The sequence below is a fragment of the Adiantum capillus-veneris genome, chromosome 29 (genome assembly GCF_014529385.1).
Source record: "Adiantum capillus-veneris isolate H3 chromosome 29, ASM1452938v2, whole genome shotgun sequence".
NCBI lineage: Eukaryota > Viridiplantae > Streptophyta > Polypodiopsida > Polypodiales > Pteridaceae > Adiantum > Adiantum capillus-veneris.
In genome coordinates this window covers 72,681,598-72,703,810 of record NC_140959.1, presented here as the reverse complement: position 1 = coordinate 72,703,810, position 22,213 = coordinate 72,681,598, and the positions used below count along the sequence as shown (strand labels likewise).

The following is a 22,213-nucleotide window of genomic DNA, read 5'->3' as shown; positions in this document are numbered from 1 at the left end:
CCAAACCGCTTCAGTTCAGGTTCTTTATGCAGGATGAGACACCAATGATGCAATATAAGGAACATGTAGGTGTATCAAGTTGGAGTGGAAGTATTCGCCTTTGGAAAATAGACACAGAAGGCAAGCCAATGTTACCACATGGAGATCCACCTCTAGTACAAATGGCGGAGTATGTCAAGGCCCACGAAGAAGTCATTTTGGGGCTAAAGAACTATATAAAATTTTGGAAAAATTTAGGGAATGGTTCAAGTATTCCGCGATATTATAGACCCGTGATAGATTATTGCAGTAAGGTAATTGAAGAGATTGGAAAAGCAATCATATCAGAGGGAGTCTTGTATGAAATGTTTTGGCCAAAAACTCAAGAATATTCTCACCTACAAAGCACTACAATGAATTTGCAACAAGGAGCAGAAAGATTCCTAGGCCTTGAAGAGTTGAACGATCATTTTTGTGGGCCTCAACGAGATAGGCCAAGGGAAGAGTTTGACCCTATGTCTGATGTGCACCAAGGTGACTTTCTTATGCTTGTTCCGAGTGACACAGAAATCTATCCAGTGTGGCTTGCAATGGCTTTATCTGACATTGATAATGAGCCTACATCACCAAACTACAGAAAACTCTTGATTCAATATTGGGCACCTTGCACGAGAAAAAGTGGGATGACAGATACTCAAGCTTACAGTAATTGTTGGAAGGGTTATTGGGCTGTCAACTATAAGGACCCACAAGTGTGGGAAACTATAGATGCAATTGTTTGGTCCGGGAGACCCAGCAAAGAAGGACCATTTTCTAGAATAAAGATTCCAGAAAGACATGCTCTAAAAGCCAAAGAAGGCCTCACTCATGCACATCAGCCACACTTGGATCAAAGTTCAGATATGGTATCAAATGTGGAGTAGAATTATGTGGAGCTTCTATTGTGACTATACTAGTCAATTTGTAAACAAAATCTTTTTTGTATCTTCCTTTGTTTTATGTAATTTATAGTTATTATTCAAATCCATGTGTTGTACATCCTCTTGACTTTTGGTGTTTATCAACACCACAATCCTATGAGATTTTCACTTTATTTACTAGCCACACACCTCAATTTTTCCCACTTTAAGTGGAAAATTCCCAAATTGTTTATCAACACCACAATCCTATGAGATTTTCACTTTATTTACTAGCCACACACCTCAATTTTTCCCACTTTAAGTGGAAAATTCCCAAATTACATAAATTCGGTCGATTTGGAGATTCCCATAATGTGAGATTTTTACCAAAATACCTAATATGGTCTTTGCAGATGGTATTGGCTCGATATGATGAATGTGGAGGACAACTAAATCCAAAGAAATTCATCTAGCACAGCCAAGGGTGAAGTTATTGGGCCATATGGTGTCAGAAAATGGCATTGAGGCTAATCCAGATAAGGTGAAGTCTATTATTCTTCTTCCATCACCTATGAGTACGAAGCAATTGGAAACCTTTATACACAAAGTGAAGTACATGGCATGGTTTATTCCATTGTCTTCGCAGCTTCTTTATCCATTACAGCAAGTGGCAAAGCATGATCCATTGCAATGGGATGACAAGTGTGAAGAAGTGTTTCAAGCGGTGAAAGAGGTGTTAGGGGGTTGTCAGCCATGCAGGCTCCTGATTGGGAGAAAGTTTTTTATGTAAATCCATCAGTAGGGGATGATGCCATTGGAGCCATGCTATTGCAAAAGGGGAAGGGCAGCCATTATATGAGGCCAGTGTATTGTGCAAGCCGAGTGAAGTTGGTAGCGGAGAGAAAGTTATCGGAAGTAGAGCTAGTGATGGCCAGTGTAATATTTGCTTGTCGACGATTTCGTCATTATTTGCTACCACAGCCTTTTGTTTTCTTGACGAGTTATGCCTTTTTGCCACAGTTAATTAATGGTATTAACATGTCAAATGTGGTGAAGAATGGGTAATTGAGCTGCAAGAGTTTGAGTTCTCTTTTCTAGTGGAAGATAGTACAAGGGCTACCCTAGCTGATTTGTTGACCTACAAGGAGAATCCCCTTATTGTTAAGGAAGACGTGGTGAGAAAGGTAGTTGAAGAAGTGCCACAGATCAGCAATGCACATGTGTTGTTCTTTGATGGTTCATACAAAAAGAGCCATGATGCAGCTTCAGGGGGTATAGCACTTTATGATCCAGAGGGGAAGCTAGTATGCAAGAGAGGGTTCAAATTGGATGCGCATAGCAACAATGAGGCTGAATATGCTACTTTGGAAGCTGGATTACACATTTGTTTGAAGCATGGGATTCGAAGGTTGAGCATAAAAGGTGATGCCTTGTTAGTGGTGAAGCAAGTGCTGGGTGTGTGGAAGAGCAAGAACACCTCATTGAAGGAAATGTGCTTTAGAATTAAAGGCCTGTTAAAAAAGTTTGAAGCATGGATTATCAGACACATTGAACGTGCTTTAAATGGAGAGGCACATGAAGCAGCTCAAGGCATGATTGGGGAGCTATTTGTGTTGAGGACCACTTTACCTCTTTATCATGGCCGGGAAAGTTTGGCTCAAGAAGAGGAGTTTTTGCTAACAGGAATCATTCCAAAGGAGATTCAGAAGTCTAAGAAGTATGGCTTTGTGCGTAGAGCATACAGATAGAAATTGATTGGTGATGTCTTATACATGAAAGGGGATGATCTCGTGTTGAGACGTGTACCTTGGCAGGAGGAGCTTTACAGAGTGTTGGAAGAGAATCATGAAGGCGCATGTGGTGGCCATTTTGCTCTAAAGATCACCTTGCATAAGATTTTGCAAGAGGGGTATGTATGGCCTAGTTTGCACAAGGATGTTCACCATTGGTGTAGGTCTTGCAATAGGTGTCAAGCGTTTGGGAAGAGAGTGTTGAAGCCAGAGCTACGAAAAACCATTATGGCGTTTGATGTGTTTGAAAAGTGGGGGATTGATGCAATAGGCCCGTTACCTATCACAAGCAGGGGCAAAAGCTATATTTTGACGGCAGTGGACTATCTTTCTAGATGGGCAGAGGCTATAGTAGTAAAACAGATCACTGCAAAGGATGTGGCAAAATTTGTGTATGATGAAATATGTTGCAAGTTTGGGATGCCATTAGAGCTACTTTCAGATAAGGGGCCACAATTTAGAGCTAAACTGCTAGACTTCTTATGCACAAAGATGAAGATTAGGCACCAGCATACCACTCCTTATTACCCGCAGTGTAATGGCTTAAATGAAATATTCAATGGTGAGTTGGTACAAATTCTTTCTAAAGTGACAGAGCACCAAGGAAAGAATTGGGATTTGGAATTGCCTAGTGCATTATGGGCTTACCGTACTTCGGTGAAAACAGGTACAGGGTTTACTCCATTTCATTTGGTGTATGGAAAGGAAGCACTATTGCCTGTGGAGGTAGAGTTGCCTGCGGTCAAGATGTTATAGAAGTTGCTTGGGTCACCTAGTGATGCATTCAAAGAGAGGCTCTTGCAGTTACAAGAGGTCCAGTTGGATAGGATGAGCGCATTGGAGCATTATGGACAGATGCAGAATAAGGCTTTGGCAAAGATAAATGAAAAGGTCAAAAGTAAGGGTATCAAGAAGCATGACTTGGTTTTGCGCTACAACAGCAAACTGGAAAACACCTTCCAAAAGAAGTTTCAAATTAAGTGGGAAGGCCCTTTCAAGGTAGTGGAGTGTTTCCCGAATGGTACATATCAGTTGGCTAACCTGGATGGGATTTTACATACGTTGTCAGGAGTTTTTTTGAGCAAGGGATTGCGCATATGTACATATACATGCATGGTGCATCGAATAAAGGATTGCCCATTTTCCATAGCCAGGTGGTTACGTGGGGCCCACATGTGTACAGGTAGGACAGCATGTACATAGTGCATCGATTTTCACTATTACCAGTACCAGTGTGTCTTTTCTACAATAATGAGGAGTTGGTAGTGTGTAAAACTTCTTGAGGAAGCTATCCGCGGGCCGACGACATGAGGTAAGCAGGTGCGTCAGATGGCATCTAGTGGCGTCAGGAGCGCGAACGAGGTCAATATTTGCACGCAGATGAGGACGGACACAACGTGGGTGTTTTCTTGTGAGAGTTACACAGAAAGGTCATCATTAGGACCTTTTTTGGGGCCACTTCACGTGGTGGCGAGGTGCATTATTGGAAAAAAGTTGAGTGCCAGGTGTGCGAATGATGCAAAAAGGTGACAACTATGCACTGTGAGGTCAGTTTTTGGCCTGTTCGGGGTCCGTTTGAGGTCATTTAAAAGGCCAAGGGTGCCCAACTAATAAATCTAAGTGTGGGAACTGAAAAAACTGAGAGAAGACCAGAAAAAACGTGGAGAAGAGAGGAGGAACAGCCGCAGGTGTGTTTTTGCTCATTTTGGAGCCTGTTTTGGCTGTAAACTGCTCATCCGAGGTCGGATTTGAGCACTTTGACATTGTAGACTGGGGTTTTGGGCCGTTCCGGACGCGATGGCGCTGTCCATTTTGCCAAATTCCTCACTCTTTTCCTGCTGTTTTTCTGTGTAAGTTTCTCCTATGAGCGAAGTTTCTGCTCCAGTTTGTGATTGTATCTGGCTTATTTTACCCATATTGTGTGAGCTGTTTGCCCCATTGGTGTTGGCCCAAGCTCATTTGTATCTAAACATCAGAAATTCTCCTCTTTTGAGCTGAGTTTTTGGGTGTGTGTGTGTGTGTGTGTGTTTGTGTGGAGTGGGCAAGTGGATAGTCTCTCTCCTCTCACTCCAGAGGTGTGTTCCCTGTCTCGGCCAGGTGTGTTGTGTAAGCCGAGTGGTGCCCCATAGTGTGGGTGTGTGTGTATCTTCCCAAGAGTGTGTGTCGGGTCGTTATAGAGGCGCTGTGTGTGTTTTCATCCCGCTCACATTCTTTTGGCGCCCCCACGGAGGATCTTCTTCGAGTACCTTCTGCTTCGAGCTTCGAGCTTCGAACTTCGGGATTACAGGTTGTAGGTTGTAGATTACAGGTTACAGGTTACAGGTTACAGGGACAGGTACAGGTCCAGGTGATTCACACAGGTACAGGTAGCTGGAGTACAGTGATATACTAGCAGTGATGTCACTTGCAGTTGTTGTGGGAATGCATCACTTGGCGCCTATTTGAGCGCATTGTCTGCTGGATTGTACGTTACTTGTGAAAACTGCCATTGTACGCCTTTGTGGAGCCATATATGGTTTTATTTGGCAGTCCCAGCCATTTCTAAGACTTGGTCTGGAAGATAGTCATTTTTGAGACTTGACTATACGCGATTTGCATTAGCTTTCGTGTGAGGGTCGATAGCGTGAGGTTTTTATTGAGCTGGGGGATTCTCAAATGTGGAGATCCTTTCGGTGATACAGGTAGCTGGAGCACCCTTTTTGTGACCTCGCCATAGGCTATGTACTAGTGAGTCCTACTTGATGCTCGGGTTCTATTGTTGGCAGTTTATGCATACATAGACAGTCTATTTTTTGGGTTCCTACTGCTCTACTTCTGGGGAAACTCTGTCGAAATTTTCCCAAGTTATGATGGCTGGTTTTTTGGTATTTTGAGTCATTTATGCTGTTATGCTGCTGAAATTTTGGCAAAATCAGAGGTTGAGTCAGGTGTGCCTTCTTGGGAGCTTCATGGTTGGCTTTAATGGATGATCAAAATGGCCCTCAGTTCACTCCTTTTCATTTAACTCAAAGAATTAAGATTAATGTTCATGTGTCCAGGAAGATCTTTTTCCAGCAGCGCATAGTCTTTATGTTTGGGCCAAGAAGATTGAGAGAGATCCTGGAATGTCCTTTGCCTGTTGTAATTCCGATGATCAACTATGAAAACTCATTTGATGTGCATGTGTTTGTTCTCATCTAAAGCTGAGCTCCATTGAGGTTTCTGGGCATTGGGTAGTAAAAAGTTTTGGGTTCTTGCACGTGTGTTTGAAGGGGTTCTCTAGCCATGGCTTTCTCTTATCCGGAATTTCATGGAAGAAGTGGTGAAGATGTGGAGGACTTTCTGGAAAAGATGGAGGTTGCCTGCATTAGCAACCAGATTCATGACCCTACGCAAATGTTACGCCTTCTCCAAATTTGTTTGAAGAGTGATGCACGAGCTTGGTCCAAAGCATTTGAAGAGGAGTTGCGTATGGCTGATCCACCTATAAGATTGAGTTGGGACAATCTAAGGCATGGATTGGAAGTGGAGTTTGTGAAGATAGAAGATCCTGACAAGGTGTGGCAAGAAGTACAAGCTTTGGTGCAAAAGGAAGGTGAGCCAGTAGATGCGTACATACGTAAGTTTTCATTGGCATGGGAGCGAATGTGCAAGGCTTTAGCACCACAGGTACCCCCGCCTGACATGATGAAGAAGGACAGGTTCTTGGCTGGTCTTTGGGAGAATATACGTTGGAGAGTGGAGCTAAAGAAGCCTAGGACATATGAAGATGCACTAGAGGTAGCAAGGAACAAAGAGTGGAAGCTGAGGAAAATGAGCCAGTTAGGGGTGGAGTCTTTGCCAATGAGGTCTGAATTTCAGCCTATAGAGTCTTTACAAGGGCGCATGTCAGGGGTTCATCATGAACCAGTGGTTCCTGTTACTACTCAGGTTATGCCAGCAGTGGTCACTACAGCAGTGCAAGATGATGGGCTAAGGCAAGACATGAGGCAAATGGTAGATTTGATGAAGAATCTCAGCCTAAACATGCTAGGTCAAGTGGGAAATAATCGAGGTCGAGGGAGGTTTGCAAATCAGCCAGGAGGTGAAGAAAGGCCTAGGAATGGTGTTGGACAAAGCAATGGTAGGTTTTGGAGGCAGACGCCCACATGTTATAATTGTGGAGAGTTGGGTCACATCAGCCCGCAATGTGATAAGCCACCAAGGATGGGGGGAGACATGTATCCATTGCCAAGACAGGTGCTAACTAGATCAAATGATTATGGCATCGAAATTAAGGGAGACGAAGGAACCAGTGGTCTGACCCAGGAGGAAAAAGGAAAGACAAAAGTGCTAAGTGTAGTCACCTTGGAGAAGGCATCAAAGCTAGAGGATACATTAGTGATGCCTATTGGGAAGAGGACGACAGAGGAAAAGGAAGGAAGAAGTGTCCTAGGTCCTAGCAAGAAGAAGGGAAAGAGCCATGAAGGCGAGGATGTCAAGGCCAAGAGGAAAAGGAGAGCTCGTCGAAAGTTTCATGTTTCAGATTTTCCACTAGGGGATGGGCAATTAAGCTATGACTTGAAGGAGGATCTGACGAGCAGGAAGGCAGATGTTACTTTTGGGCAGCTTATAGAGATGGTGCCTAAGCTAAAGCGACAGTGGAAGAGGATGGTTAACCCAATGGAGAAAGAGCCAGAGAGAGGTTCAGTGAAGGTGTTGGCAATGGATGAGCTACCAAACATTTGTCCAATAGTAGATGTGTGGCATAAAAGGAAAAATTTGGGACAAGGTTATGTGGATGGCGGAGCCCAAATATGCGTCATAACACACTCATGCGTTGAGAAGATGGGTCTCACAGTGGCTGGGGTGTCAGGTTTTCGGATCAGATTGGCAAACCATCAAAAAGTAAAATGCTTGGGTGTTGTAAAGAGCTTAGAAGTGGAGGCATATGATGCAAAGGCAGTGGTTGATTTTCATGTGATGCCAGCAGGGTTGGGAGCATATCCTATTATACTGGGCAGACCATGGTTACGTGCAGTGGGAGCTGTTCAAGATTGGCGACATGGTACGATTAGCCTCTATGGAAAGACAGGTACCAAGAAGCTTTATAATATGGACACAAGGAAACGATTAGAGGAGCTTTATGAAGATGAGGATGAGTCTAGTGATGAAGACTCTTCCACGGTGACAGATGAGGATAGTGATAGCACTACCAACAGTGATGAGGATGCTGATGTTGCATTTCTTTTGATGGATAAAGAAATCCAAGAGTGTGGTTTAGTCGCATTTGCGAATGAAGTTGAAGATGAAAGTGAAGGACCTTATGAAGTGATTGAAGGGCTGATGCAAACCAAGGTTGAGTTGTCAAAAAAGCAGGAATTAATGACGCAAATGATTAGTGGAGACCTCTCAGCTATGGAGAAGGAGATATATTTGCACATGCAGGTCTATGCCAAAGTAATTGATGATTTTTTTGATGGGAGGTTGATAAATGGCATCTCTACAGGTTTTCCTTGGGAACCAGGTGGAAGTTTGATTAAGCTTTTGATGCAGGGAATGCAAAGCGTTTCTGTGTGGGATACAGGTGGAATGAATATCTCTTTTTGTTGCTGCTGAGCATGAATGCTCTAGCAGGCTAAGGGATGGGCAAATTATGTCAGGAGTTTTTTTGAGCAAGGGATTGCGCATATGTACATATACATGCATGGTGCATCGAATAAAGGATTGCCCATTTTCCATAGCCAGGTGGTTACGTGGGGCCCACATGTGTACAGGTAGGACAGCATGTACATAGTGCATCGATTTTCACTATTACCAGTACCAGTGTGTCTTTTCTACAATAATGAGGAGTTGGTAGTGTGTAAAACTTCTTGAGGAAGCTATCCGCGGGCCGACGACATGAGGTAAGCAGGTGCGTCAGATGGCATCTAGTGGCGTCAGGAGCGCGAACGAGGTCAATATTTGCACGCAGATGAGGACGGACACAACGTGGGTGTTTTCTTGTGAGAGTTACGCAGAAAGGTCATCATTAGGACCTTTTTTTGGGGCCACTTCACGTGGTGGCGAGGTGCATTATTGGAAAAAAGCTGAGTGCCAGGTGTGCGAATGATGCAAAAAGGTGACAACTATGCACTGTGAGGTCAGTTTTTGGCCTGTTCGGGGTCCGTTTGAGGTCATTTAAAAGGCCAAGGGTGCCCAACTAATAAATCTAAGTGTGGGAACTGAAAAAACTGAGAGAAGACCAGAAAAAACGTGGAGAAGAGAGGAGGAACAGCCGCAGGTGTGTTTTTGCTCATTTTGGAGCCTGTTTTGGCCGTAAACTGCTCATCCGAGGTCGGATTTGAGCACTTTGACATTGTAGACTGGGGTTTTGGGCCGTTCCGGACGCGATGGCGCTGTCCATTTTGCCAAATTCCTCACTCTTTTCCTGCTGTTTTTCTGTGTAAGTTTCTCCTATGAGCGAAGTTTCTGCTCCAGTTTGTGATTGTATCTGGCTTATTTTACCCATATTGTGTGAGCTGTTTGCCCCATTGGTGTTGGCCCAAGCTCATTTGTATCTAAACATCAGAAATTCTCCTCTTTTGAGCTGAGTTTTTGGGTGTGTGTGTGTGTGTGTGTGTGTTTGTGTGGAGTGGGCAAGTGGATAGTCTCTCTCCTCTCACTCCAGAGGTGTGTTCCCTGTCTCGGCCAGGTGTGTTGTGTAAGCCGAGTGGTGCCCCATAGTGTGTGTGTGTATCTTCCCAAGAGTGTGTGTCGGGTCGTTATAGAGGCGCTGTGTGTGTTTTCATCCCGCTCACAACGTCAAGGGTAAATGGATTGCGTCTTAAGTTGTATCATGCCAGGTTGATGATGGTGGAGCAAGATGATTTTTCTGAAGAGCAAGTGATGTCTGTGAAGGATGAGGAGACCTGTGATGCGGCGAGTCTCATATCTCTCTTTGCTGCTGCTGATCATGAATGATCTAGCAGGCTAGGGGATGGGCAAATTATGTTAGGAGTTTTTTGGAGCAAGGGATTGCGCATATGTACATATACATGCATGGTGCATCAAATAAAGGATTGCCCATTTTCCAGAGCCAGGTGGTTATGTGGGGCCCACATGTGTACAGGTAGGACAGCATGTACATAGTGCATCGATTTTCACTATTACCAGTACCAGTGTGTCTTTTCTACAATAATGAGGAGTTTATAGCGCGTAAAACTTCTCGAGGAAGCTATCCACGGGCCGACGACATGAGATAAGCAGGTGCGTCAGATGGCATCGAGTGGCGTCAGGAGGCCGAACGGGGTCAATATTTGCACGTGGATGAATACGGACACAAAGTGGTGTTTTCTTGTGAAAGTTATGCAGAAAGGTCATCATTAGGACCACTTTTTGGGGCCACTTCACGTGGTGGTGAGATGCATTATTGGAAAAAAGCTGAGTGCCAGGTGTGCGAATGATGCAAAAAGGTGACAACTATGCACTGTGAGGTCAGTTTTTGGCCTGTTCGGGGTCCGTTTGAGGTCATTTAAAAGGCCAAGGGTGCCCAACTAATAAATCTAAGTGTGGGAACTGAAAAAACTGAGAGAAGACCAGAAAAAACGTGGAGAAGAGAGGAGGAACAGCCGCAGGTGTGTTTTTGCTCATTTTGGAGCCTGTTTTGGCCGTAAACTGCTCATCCGAGGTCGGATTTGAGCACTTTGACATTGTAGACTGGGGTTTTGGGCCGTTCCGAACGCGATGGCGCTGTCCATTTTTTCAAATTCCTCACTCTTTTTCTACTGTTTTTCTGTGTAAGTTTCTCCTATGAGCGAAGTTTCTGCTCCAGTTTGTGATTATATCTGGCTTATTTTACCCATACTGTGTGAGCTATTTGCCCCATTCGTGTTGGCCCAAGCTCATTTGTATCTAAAAATCAGAAATTCTCCTCTTTTGAGCTGAGTTTTTTGGGGGTGTGTGTGTGTGTGTGTCTGTGTGGAGTGGGCAAGTGGATAGTCTCTCTCCTCTCACTCCAGAGGTGTGTTCCCTGTCTCGGCCAGGTGTGTTGTGTAAGCCGAGTGGTGCCCCATAGTGTGTGTGTGTGTGTATCATTCCAAGAGTGTGTGCCGGGTCGTTATAGAGGCGCTGTGTGTGTTTTCATCCCGCTCACAACGCTTAGCCACAATTCCTGCATTTGCCTAGACAAATCCTACACGGTTCGCACCCAATTTTGTGGCGCAACGGCTACACCTCGGTTTGCATGATTCTCATCATGAACAACATCCCTCAGACCCTAAGGTTGGACCACCGCTTCATAACCGGACACACCCAGTTCAATCTTCTTTTTTATTTTCTTGCTTTTTGCCTTTGCGATGGCCACTGCACCATTATAGTTTTCTGGGCTCTCAAAATCCACTTTATCCCTCACTTTAGGATGCAGGCATTCCATGAATTTATCAAGCTTGAAGTAGTGCCATTGGCCAATTGCATGACACCCGCTAACTATGCCCAGCACACTTCAAAACAATCCAAAAACAAACTAAACTCTTCACTTACATCCTGTTTGAGTGCCTTCAGTTTGGCATCCATATCGACTGGGGACGCCTCTTTGCGGAAATCATGTCGGAAACGCGCCCGCAAATCCGGCCAAGCATGCCTTGGCTCACCTTCCAAAGCTTCGTACCATACCTTTGCCTTCTCGCGCATCACCAAAGGAAATGTCTGCATCTTGCTGTCCTTGTTTGGCATACACAACAAGAGAATATACAGCTCAAAGTCTGCAACCCACTCATCGGGATTCTCTTCACCTGTAAAAATCAGCCCATAGCTTTGACACGCCATGTCGACCAAACCAAAAACTGCTTCTCTTCACTTAACTAGGAGCAATCAGTGTGCTCCTCCATGGGGGCACCAGAAGATGGAGAGGGGGAATGGAGAACACATCCGACACACAAACAACTCCCCCTTTATAGCTCAGGGTATTCACAGCACCCCTGTCCTCTCAAAAACACCTTCAAAACAAGCAACTCACACTAGCAGGGCCTCGCCTACACTCCACTCAATGCTCTTAACGCTAACAAGATCACCCACCCACATGCACAAACCACTACGACGACTGATCTCGACCCTCTCAACCCATGTGACTCCTCTTACTTACTCTCTATGTGCACACACCTACGTCATAAAACTCCTTCACTACCCAGGTACAACCCTCTGCGTAGGGGGCTCCCAAAAAACTCGCCGCTATTGAACAAACGCTTCCCTCGATCCAAAACCACCAATCGACTCTTCAACTGAAGTCATCCTTCTCCATTCGCCCCTGCGAGGAATCACCTTGGCGAACTAATTTGGCTATCTCACTTCCAAACCGCTACGCGACGCTCCACCACCCGATGCAGCTTTGACAATTTCCCTAGTGCCGCTTTGATCACCGCTTGCACGGGTCGCCTCCTCTTGGTAGCCTTCGCTAGTTACCTCTCTTGCAAATCCTTTGCTCTTTCGATCAATGTCACGGACAATGCATGCCGGCTTCGACCACCGAACGCGAGCGCATGAAGATCTCTCCTCCCGTTCTCCTCCACAAGCCAAGAAAACCTTTCCTCTCGTGCGGCTTTGATTCCCTGAGCGCGTGCAGTGCTTCCTTCTTCCCTAAGCCCAAAGGAAACCCCCCTCGAAAATGTTGCCTCTTCCTTCTCTTTACTTCGTTAGCGTAGTATCGAATTTCCAATCTCTGCCCTCTCATGAACCCACGTGTCCGACTTTCCCGTTTATATGGCTTGTATGCTTTTCGACAACGCTATGACATCATATTCTGCCTCTATTTGAGTGCGGCTTCTGAATTCTCTTCTGACCTCCATCCTTGAGCTAATTTCTCTTTGCCTTCGCACTCTAGCGGAGCTCTTGGTGCTTACAGGCAGGCCCCTTCGAAAGGAAATTCATGAGACAGATGCTCATATTATGCACGTGTTCTCCAAGGATCAAGTATGTCGACCGCCATGAGAGGTTTGTTTTAACTGGGGTAAGAGACAAGCCTCTTACCAGATATCGAGGCATCACCCCCTCGGTCCTCCTGCCTTCTCTTCTCGTCGAGAAACAGGACGAAGATTACCTGCTTGAAAGTTCTTCAACAAACCTCGCTATGCAATAGCATCCCTTAAAAGGGTCACGAAGCTATGGGCTATTTTCATCGCCTGCGAAGCGAGGGCCTCTCTCCGTATGCAGTCAGAGGTTGTTGGAGAAGAATGTCGTGCTTGGCAATGCGCTGGTATACATGTATGCTAATTGTGGTGTACTTTGGAAATCACAACAAGTTCAGGACGAGCTTCCCACCTGAGATGTCATCTCTTGGACTGCATTAATTGCAGGATATGCCCAACAAGGCCAGGGCCAGGAAGCTTTGAATTGTTTCCATTGTATGCGAAGTGAGGATTTCTCTCCAGATGCAGTCACCTATGCTTGCATTTTGAAGGCATGTGGCATTATGCGAGACATTGATATGGGCAAACAAATTCACGATGAGATTTTCGATCAAGGGCAGTTGAAAATAGTTGTCATGCTTGGCAATGCTTTGGTTGACATGCATGCCAAGTGTGGTGTACTTTTGAAAGCTAAACAAGTTCTTGACGAGCTTTCTGATCGATATACAGTCTCTTGGAATGCATTGATTGCAGGTTATGCCCAACAGGGGCAGGGCCAAGAAGCATTGGGATGTTTCTAGTGGATGTGAAGCGAGGGCTTCTCTCAAGATGCGGTCACCTATGCTTGCATTTTGAAGGCATATGGCACTTTGAAAGACGTCGACATAGGAAAACAAATTCATGATGAGCTTGTTAGTCGGGGGCTGTTGCAAAAAACTGTTGTTCTTGGTAATGCTTTGGTTGACATGTATGCCAAGTGTAGTGTACTTTCCAAAGCACAACAAGTTCTTGACAAGCTTTATGTCCGGGATGCAGTCTCTTGGAATGCATTGATAGCAGGATATGCCCAACAAGATCAGGGCCAGGAAGTGCTTCGCTGTTTTTATCGGATGCAAAGTGAGGGCTTCTCTCCGGATGCGGTCACCTATGCTTGTGTTTTGAAGGCATGTGGCATTATGCAAAACGCTATCATGGGCAAGCAGAGGCATGATGAGATTGTTAGGCAGTGGCTGTTACTAAAAGATGTCGTGCTTGGCAAGGCTTTGCTTGACATGTATGCCAAGTGTGGTGTACTTTTGAAAGCGCAACAAGTTCTTGACCAGCTTTCTATCCGGAATGAAGTCTCTTAATTGCACTGATTATAGTATATGCCCGACAAGGGCAGGGCCAGGAAGCAGGGCCAGGAAGCTAAGGAGTGTTTTCAACGAATGCGGAGGGAGGGTTTCTCCCCAAATGTAGTTTCTTGGGCTCTATGCAAGATGCTGATGTGGGCACAAAAAATTAACAACTATGTTGTTACTCATAGGCTCTCAAAAAGAGGGCTCTCTATAGCTTTGTAAAGCCAAGGCAGGAACGCAGCCCAGCCACTAGAGGCTCTTGAAAAAAACTATTGTGCTTGGCACTGTCTTGGAGGCTTGAGTGCCAAGTGAAGCGAGGGCCTCTCTTCAGATGGAATCACCTATGCATGCATCTTGAAGATTGTGGCTCTACGCAAGATGCTGATATGGGCACACGAATTCACAACTATGTTGTTAGTCAGAGGCTCTTGATAAGAGTGTCGTGCTTGGCACTGTCTTGGTTGATATGTATGCGAAGAGAGGTCGCAACCCGGCCACTAGAGGCTGTTGAAAAAAGTTGTTGTGCTTGGCACTGTCTTGGAGGCTTGAGTGCCAAGTGAAGCCTCTTCAGATGGAATCACCTATGCATGCATCTTGAAGATTGTGGCTCTACGCAAGATGCTAATATGGGCACACAAATTTACAACTATGTTGTTAGTCAGAGGCTCTTGATAAGAGGTGTTGTGCTTGGCATTGTCTTGGTTGATATGTATGTGAAGAGAGGTCTTCTCTGCAGATGCAATCACCTACGCATGCATCTTGAAGGCATGCGGCTCTACATAAGATGCTAATATGGGCACAAAAAATCACAATTATATTGTTCGTCAGATTCTCTTGAAAAGAGATGCTGTGCTTGGCTCTCTCTTGGTTGATATGTATGCAAAGCGAGGGCCTCTCTCTAGCTACAATCACCTATGCATGCACCTTGAAGGCATGTGACTCTACGCAAGATGTTGATATGGGCACAAAAATTCACAATTACATTGTTAGTCAGAGGCTGTTGAAAATAGATGTCGTGCTTGACACTATCTTGGTCAATATGTATGTCAAATGTGGTTTTGAAAACAACCAGTGAGTGCCTCTCTTCAGATGGAATCACCTATGCATGCATCTTGAAGATTGTGGCTTTGAAGGCATGTAACGGCATGGAATCTCTCTAGATGGTCTCACCTTCACCTTTCTTTTGAAAGCATGTGGCATCTCTGGAGCAGTAGGCAAAGACAACAATTGGAATGCACTGATTGCGGTATGTGCGCAAACGAGAGCATGCCAGAAAGCTCTAGGCTGTTTTCAGCTGATGCGACGCGATGGCCTCTTTCCAGTTGCACCTCTCTTCAGATGCAATCACCTATGTGTGCATCTCGAAGGCATGTAGCTCTATGCAAGATGCTCTTATGGACACAACAATTGAGACTGATATTGTTAGTTACATGGTGCTTGGCAATGCCTTGGGCAATATGTATGCCAGATGTGGTGCGCTTGACAAAGCACAAAAAGTCCTTGAGGAGCTTCTTGCCAGGAATGTCGCCTCTTTGAATGCACTGATTGTGGGATGTGTGCAACAAGAGCAGGGCCAGAAAGCTCTAGGATATGTTTAGTAGATGCAAAGCATTGGAATGCACTTTTCCCATAATACACACAACATGAAGCAGATGCAAACGGAAGGCGTTTCTACAAATGCATTCACCTATGCTTGCACCTTGAAGGCTATTGACCTTATCCAAGCTGTTGACATTGGTGAGATAATTAACGAGAAGATACTTGGTCTGACGTTGTTGGTAAGGGATGTCATGCTTGGTAGTGCTTGGTTGATATGTATGCCAAATGTGGTACTGTCACAAAATGTCACCTCTTGGAAATCACTGATTGCGGGATGTGTGCAATAGGAGCAGGGCCAAAAAGCTCTAGGCTGTTTTCAATGGATGCGAAGCATTTGAATGCTGTGGTCGTAGGATACAGATAACATGGGCAGTGCCAGAAACCTCTAGGCTATTTCTAGCTTCCTATCTGGAGTGTGGACTCTTGGAATGTACTGATTGTGGGATTTTCCCCATAGGAGAAAGCTCTAGTTTGTTTTCACCACATGCAATCACCTAGTTTGTTTTCACCACATGCAATCACCTACGTATTCATTTTGAAGGCATGTGGCTCTACGCAAGATGCTGATATGGGCAAAAATTCACAATTATATTGTTAGTTAGAGTCTGTTACAAAAAGATGTCGTCTTTGGCATTGCCTTGGTCGATATGAATGCTAAATGTTGCCTCTTGAAATGCATTGATTGCGGGACGTGCGCAACAAGAGCAGGGCCAGAAAGCTCGAGATTGTTTTTAGCGGATGTAAAGCAAGTGTATCTCCATAAATTCAATCACCTATACTTTCGTCTTGAAGGCCATGCCTACATTTTGGGCATGTGGCTCTCGCAAGTGCTGTAGGAGCTTCTTGTACGGAGTATGGACTCTTGGAATGCGTTGATTGCAAGATTTTTCCCACAGTTTAATGGCCAAAAAGCTCTTGTCTGTTTTTAGCAGATGTCGTCTCTTGGAATGCACTGATTGCGGAAGGTGTGCAACAAGAGCAACGCTAGCGAGTGTTGAAAAAAGTTGTCGTGCTTGGCATTGTTTTGGTCGATATGTATGTGAAGCGAGGGCTCAAGGGCCTCTTTGCAAATGGAATCACCTAAGCATGCATCTTGAAAGATGTGGCTCTATGCAAGATGCTGATATGGGCACAAGAATTCACAACTATATTGGTAGTCAAAGGCTCTTGAAAGGAGATGTCGTGCTTGGCACTATCTTGGTCGATATGTACGCGAAGCGAGTCCCTCTCTCCAGATGCAATCACCTACGCATGCATCTTGAAGGCATGTGGCTCTACACAAGATGCTGATATTGGCACAAAAATTCACAATTATCCTGTTAGTCAGAGGCTCTTGAAAAGAGATGATGTGCTTGGCACTGCCTTGGTTGATATGTATGCGAAGCGAGGGCCTCTCTCCAGCTGCAATCACCTACACATGCATCTTGAAGGCATGTGGCTCTACGCAAGATGTTGATACGCGCACAAAATTCACAATTATATTGTTAGTCAGAGGCTATTTAAAAAAGATGTCATGCTTGGCACTGTCTTCGTCAAAATGTGGTGCACTTGAGAAAGCACAAAAAGTGCTCTCTCTCTCTCTCTCTCTCTCTCTCTCTCTCTCTCTCTCTCTTTCAATGGGAACGCAACTAACGACGCACTCTAGTTTTTCTTCCTTCCCTAAAAAAATACCACTTAGCAAGCAATACGCCCGGCGCTATTGCTCCTTTTTTCCACTTCAAGAAATCCTCCTCTTTCCCTTTTTTTTCCTCCTCCTCAAAAGCACTGGACATTCCTCTTTTTTAGCAAACTCCAATCACCACTCTTTTTCTTTACAATTGATAACCAAGGTAGATTTTTAACATATGCTATCGAAGCTTCGCATGCTCAAATCCATCAAATGATTTTTCCGATCATCCTACACGAGAACTTCACCATATTGATTCCGAATTCTAGATCTTGTTCACCACTCAATGTCATGCTAGTCTCAGACAACACGTCCAAAAAGGGGAAAAAACCCAGTTTGCCCTTGTCGCGATCGTTTGTCAGCTTAAAGTGGACTCATCGCGTTGACCATGATTCCAATCGGCGAGCCGCAAATTTTGGCTCACTCCTCACATTGCATGAAACTTTCCAAAACTCTAGCGAGCTCAAAAAAAACTCATGTCGGCACGCTTACCAACGTGGCCCAGTGAGAACATACCCGACCCCGACAAATATTCCATAGGCCATAACTTGCCCGTCTGAGCTCTGAATGGCAATCCGAAAAGACCGGCATGCTTCACAGCTCAACGGGTTCTCAAGGTATGCCATTTAATTTATGTGGGTTTTTTGCTCCACCTATCCACTAATATTGCAGGATTCCATGACGAGATCTTCGAAAGTTCGCTTTGCTACAACTGCATGGTTGCATCCCAGTCATGGCATGTAGATACAGACAAGGCCTATGCAGCTAAATGCTCCATGGTTATTTGTGGATGCATGCACGGGCATGAGCAGGGACTCATGTATAGGCATCGATAAAAACATTTTGACTACGACCAAATGCAAGGCATTTTGCTATGTATTTCAATAACAATAGAGTTTCCAGGTATATGCAAGGCCTGTGGCATGTCCATTAACGATGCTAGATATGGCTGGCTAGTTGTTTTCGTTCAATCCAATATCGACATGATGCATCCAATGCGTCTCCAAGGGTGATTGACAATGATTACAGGTACGCTCTATTTTTTAGCTACTTATCACTTGTTGTGATTTTATGCTTCCAATGTGGCATCCTCCTCGACACGATCATAAATTGGGAGCATGGGGCCCATACGCCCAAAGGAGATCAACACAACCTGTTACTGCCATTGATCAAGAAGACAGAGACCTAGCCAAGGATGCCCATTACCTACACTTTGCCAAGGAAGCAAGGTTTCCCTCTTAGACATACGGCCAAGCACTGTCTGGCGTTCAGACTATGCATACATAATTAGGAGTCTTTTCAACATGTCTGCATGTTTTCTCACTAGCGATCGGATTCAACAAAGCCAAGAAGGCATGTGCGGGACATCCGACCACTCTCATGTTATTCGCATATATGGCTATGCGCCGATTTTGAGCTCACTACTAGAAACCTACCCACAAGTGGGCGACAAGGTTAGTCAATTTCACATTATGTTTGTTTTTGTCTATGTTTCCTTTTTCATTTTGGAAAAGTTCTCTCTGCTGTGGAAAGAAAAGTGCTTGGGCAGACTCCCTAAGATGCCACTGTACAAATCAAAGTGCTTGGCATGTCTTCATGTGAAGCACGTCTTCTCTTATGTGGCCAAGTATTATCGATTCACTTCCGATGATTGATACTGGCACACATCTTTGACACTATGTGGATATAGGCTCACAGTTTCTGCCACGGTACACTGTGATGTATCCATGTCAGTGTAATCGTGCAAGGCACGTCTACCAGAGGCTCACATGGTTGAGAATGTCATTGCAACCAAGGGCTTATCATTCCATTTTTTGATCTCTATGTATGGCATACTACTATGATGGATGCACACCACACCTCATTGCACGTGCTTCCGCTATAGCACTAGATACTCTATCAAGTACGAGCTCACTTGTTGTTGTTTTTAGACATTTTGTTTTTATGTTTATTCACAGGCAACATGCCGTACGTCTGCACCCTGATACAGTCACGCTCACATACACGGTAAGTGGGTCAGGATGTGACTTTTGGTGCCTCTCTCTACGAGGGCATGGTACAATTACATTGATGTATGCTTATAGGATAAGCTATGACACAAGCACGGTCTGCACTGAATCATTTAACAAGGGCATACAACACATTGGAATAAGGGGATTTCCTCAAAACCCGAGCATCAAATAGGACTCACTAGTACATAGCCTATGGCGAGGTCACGAAAAGGGTGATCTAGCTACCTGTATCACCGAAAGGATCTCCACATTTGAGAATCCCCCAGCTCAATAAAACCTCACGCTATCGACCCTCACACGAAGGCTTATGCAAATCGCGTATAGTCAAGTCTCAGAAATGACTATCTTCCAAACCAAGTCTCAGAAATGGTTGGGACTGCCAAATAAAACCAAATATGGCTCCACAAAGGCGTACAATGGCAGTTTCCACAAGTAACGTACAACCCAGCAGACAATGCGCTCAAACAGGCGCCAAGTGATGCTGTTAACCCTCACGGCACACGGACACCCATCACCTACGATGGACGCGTATTATGTATTTGGTAGAGTCGGGTACCGGGCTTGTCGGACCAATAGGGAAAGGTAGAGTGATCGCCGATGAGAGGCGCACTTTAACTTGGACATTCAAGGGATTAGTTGGTTAAGCATGGGCGCCCAAGTGTGAATGGGGTGAGCTCCTATAAAAGCCAACTAAACCTAATTTTTACTCATTCTCTCATTTGTGCAATTGAAGAGTGCTCTTGCTCCATCTCCATCTTCTTCTTCTTCACCTCCTTGTGTGTGCGTGTGAGAGAGAGAGAGAGGGAGAGTGTGTGTGCGATCGAGCATTACGAAGGCACGACGGCGGCGAAGCGGTTGAGCGCGGCACGACTGCAGCTTCTTCTTCATCGCGGCGAGGAATCCACCACGAAGGCGAGCGTAGAGCGGTGAGTGACACACCCTTTGTTTTCTTGAGCTTGCTAGTTTAGGCTTGTTGTGTGCTTGGAGCCGTTTGTGGCTCGCATACGGTGTATTGGCAAGTCCCTTGCTTCGACAGTGCGGCAAGGAGCGCACATTTTTGGCGCCGCTGCCGGGGATATGCCCTACACTAAGCTCGGTTAGCACTTTACGCTTCCTTGTGGTGCAATTTCTATCATAGGAAAGGCAGGGAAGGAGTGTGTGGAGATTTCTGTTTTTTGCGTTTTCTGCAATTGCTGTCAAGTTTCAATTTCTGCTATTGTCTGCGTTTTTTCAATTTCCGCAATTTCTGCATTTTCAAGTTCGGCGTTTTCAATTTCTGCAATTTTCTGCTTTTCTGCGTTTTTTAATTTTCTGCAATTTCTGCATTTTCTGCAATTTCTGCATTTTTTCCTGCAATTTTTGCAATTTCTGCGTTTTTTCCTGCAATTTCTGCAATTTTCTGCAATTTTTGCATTTATTGCATACCTGCGTTTTCAATTTCTGTATTTTCTGCACAAAAAAAAAAAGTTTTTTATTTTTTCTCCTGAAAAAAAAATTCTGGGGAAAAAAAAAGAAAATAAAAATTCGGAAATAAAAAAACGCGAGTGAGCGGGCGGCGAAATTTTTCGAAAATAAAAAACGTGACTCTTAAAACGGACGGGTTGGTTTGTATAAAAGATAGATCGGGATCATTTTCCCAAGCCCAAGCCCAAGCCCAAGCCCAAGCCCAAGCCCAAGCCCAGGCCCAGTCCTCAGTCTTATGATATATACTAGACTCACTCTTATATATATACCCTACTCCCTCAAGAGAGAATGAGAGCATGTGGGACAAGTCCTCCACTCTCCTCCTTTCTCTTCCCACTTGCACCCTTAGACTTTCTAGTTTGGGCCTAGTTCCCTACTGGAAATTGACAGTTTTAGGGATTCCGAGGGCATAGAGTGACCAAACGGAGGGCTGTAAAGCACGGCACGACCCTCTGGCCGATACGCTCGTTTCGAGCTATCACACGACCCATTCCACGACACGCTCTAAAAAATCTAGCAAAAAAACAAACAAAAAACACGCTAAAAACTAGTCACAAGGCCTCCTAGAGCAGCTTTTTGACACCTTAGGGTATCAAAAGCACATGCACTTACGCTCTGGGCGGGTGCTAGAACACGAGCATATTGAGGGTGCCTCTGTTCATACGGACACCCATTACCCATCCACGATAAGCTCTAGACCCTCAGCGGGGACACAAGGTAGCACCACCCAAGACCCTAAAATAGCCGCTAGTGATTCCTCCTCCGACTCAGAAATCATGGAAGCATACCCTACCAAAAACACTGAGAGAGAAGGCCATGCACCTCCCGAAGCTCCACAGCCTAGTACTAGTATGTTTAGCCGTTTCATGGAAACATTAGGTAGAGCTACTCGCTCGGAACCTGATGCAGATGAAGCACGCGAAGGGGGTGGGGAAGTGGAATCTCCTTTCACATCGCACGTGGACCCCACACCCCCAAAGAGTGTCCATGTGGATATCCTACCAACTTCTTACCAAGAAGGCCCTGTTGAGCTGCCTCCTTCAGAAGTTCCCTCTAGAGTACCGTTGGTGGCAAGTAAAACCACGGGGAGCAACATTGCTTCTACCTCACAAGAAACCGTTAACACGTCGACTCTAGAAGGATTGTTCATTAATGATCATTGGACATACGACCTCCACACTGAGGTGTTGACGGATCTACACTCTGGCCACGCCTACCATGTAGGATGGATAGAGATTGTACAATCCACCTCTAGTGCCACGAGCATCGAAGATCAACAGAAAATGATCTGTAATGTTATCCATGGCATTATTCAATCAGAAAGGCAAAACCGAGGGGTAAATATACTCTCAACTGGCCCCATGAGATTTCTGGATACGAGCAAGGCTCAACAGCCTACTCTATCACAAATGGAGACTCCTCTAATGAGCCCCATGGACCCACCTTACGTCATTTCACCTGGGGTCTCTATGCAATCTGAGCCTCCGAGCGAAAACTTTAGCTTCCCTAACTTGGCTCAACCCTCTATTAAGGAAAACACAGTGCTCACTCCAGGGATAAGCCTGACAGAGAATGTACCGATGACATCTACGATTAGCGCAGTGCCACTACCTAGTGTCGTAGTACCT

General features: G+C 45.1%; 1 pseudogene; it reads right to left on the bottom strand.

Annotated features, from left to right (window-relative positions):
* LOC147419396 (uncharacterized) overlaps positions 1–22,213 on the bottom strand; it is a 158,404-nt pseudogene that overhangs the window by 107,534 nt on the left and 28,657 nt on the right.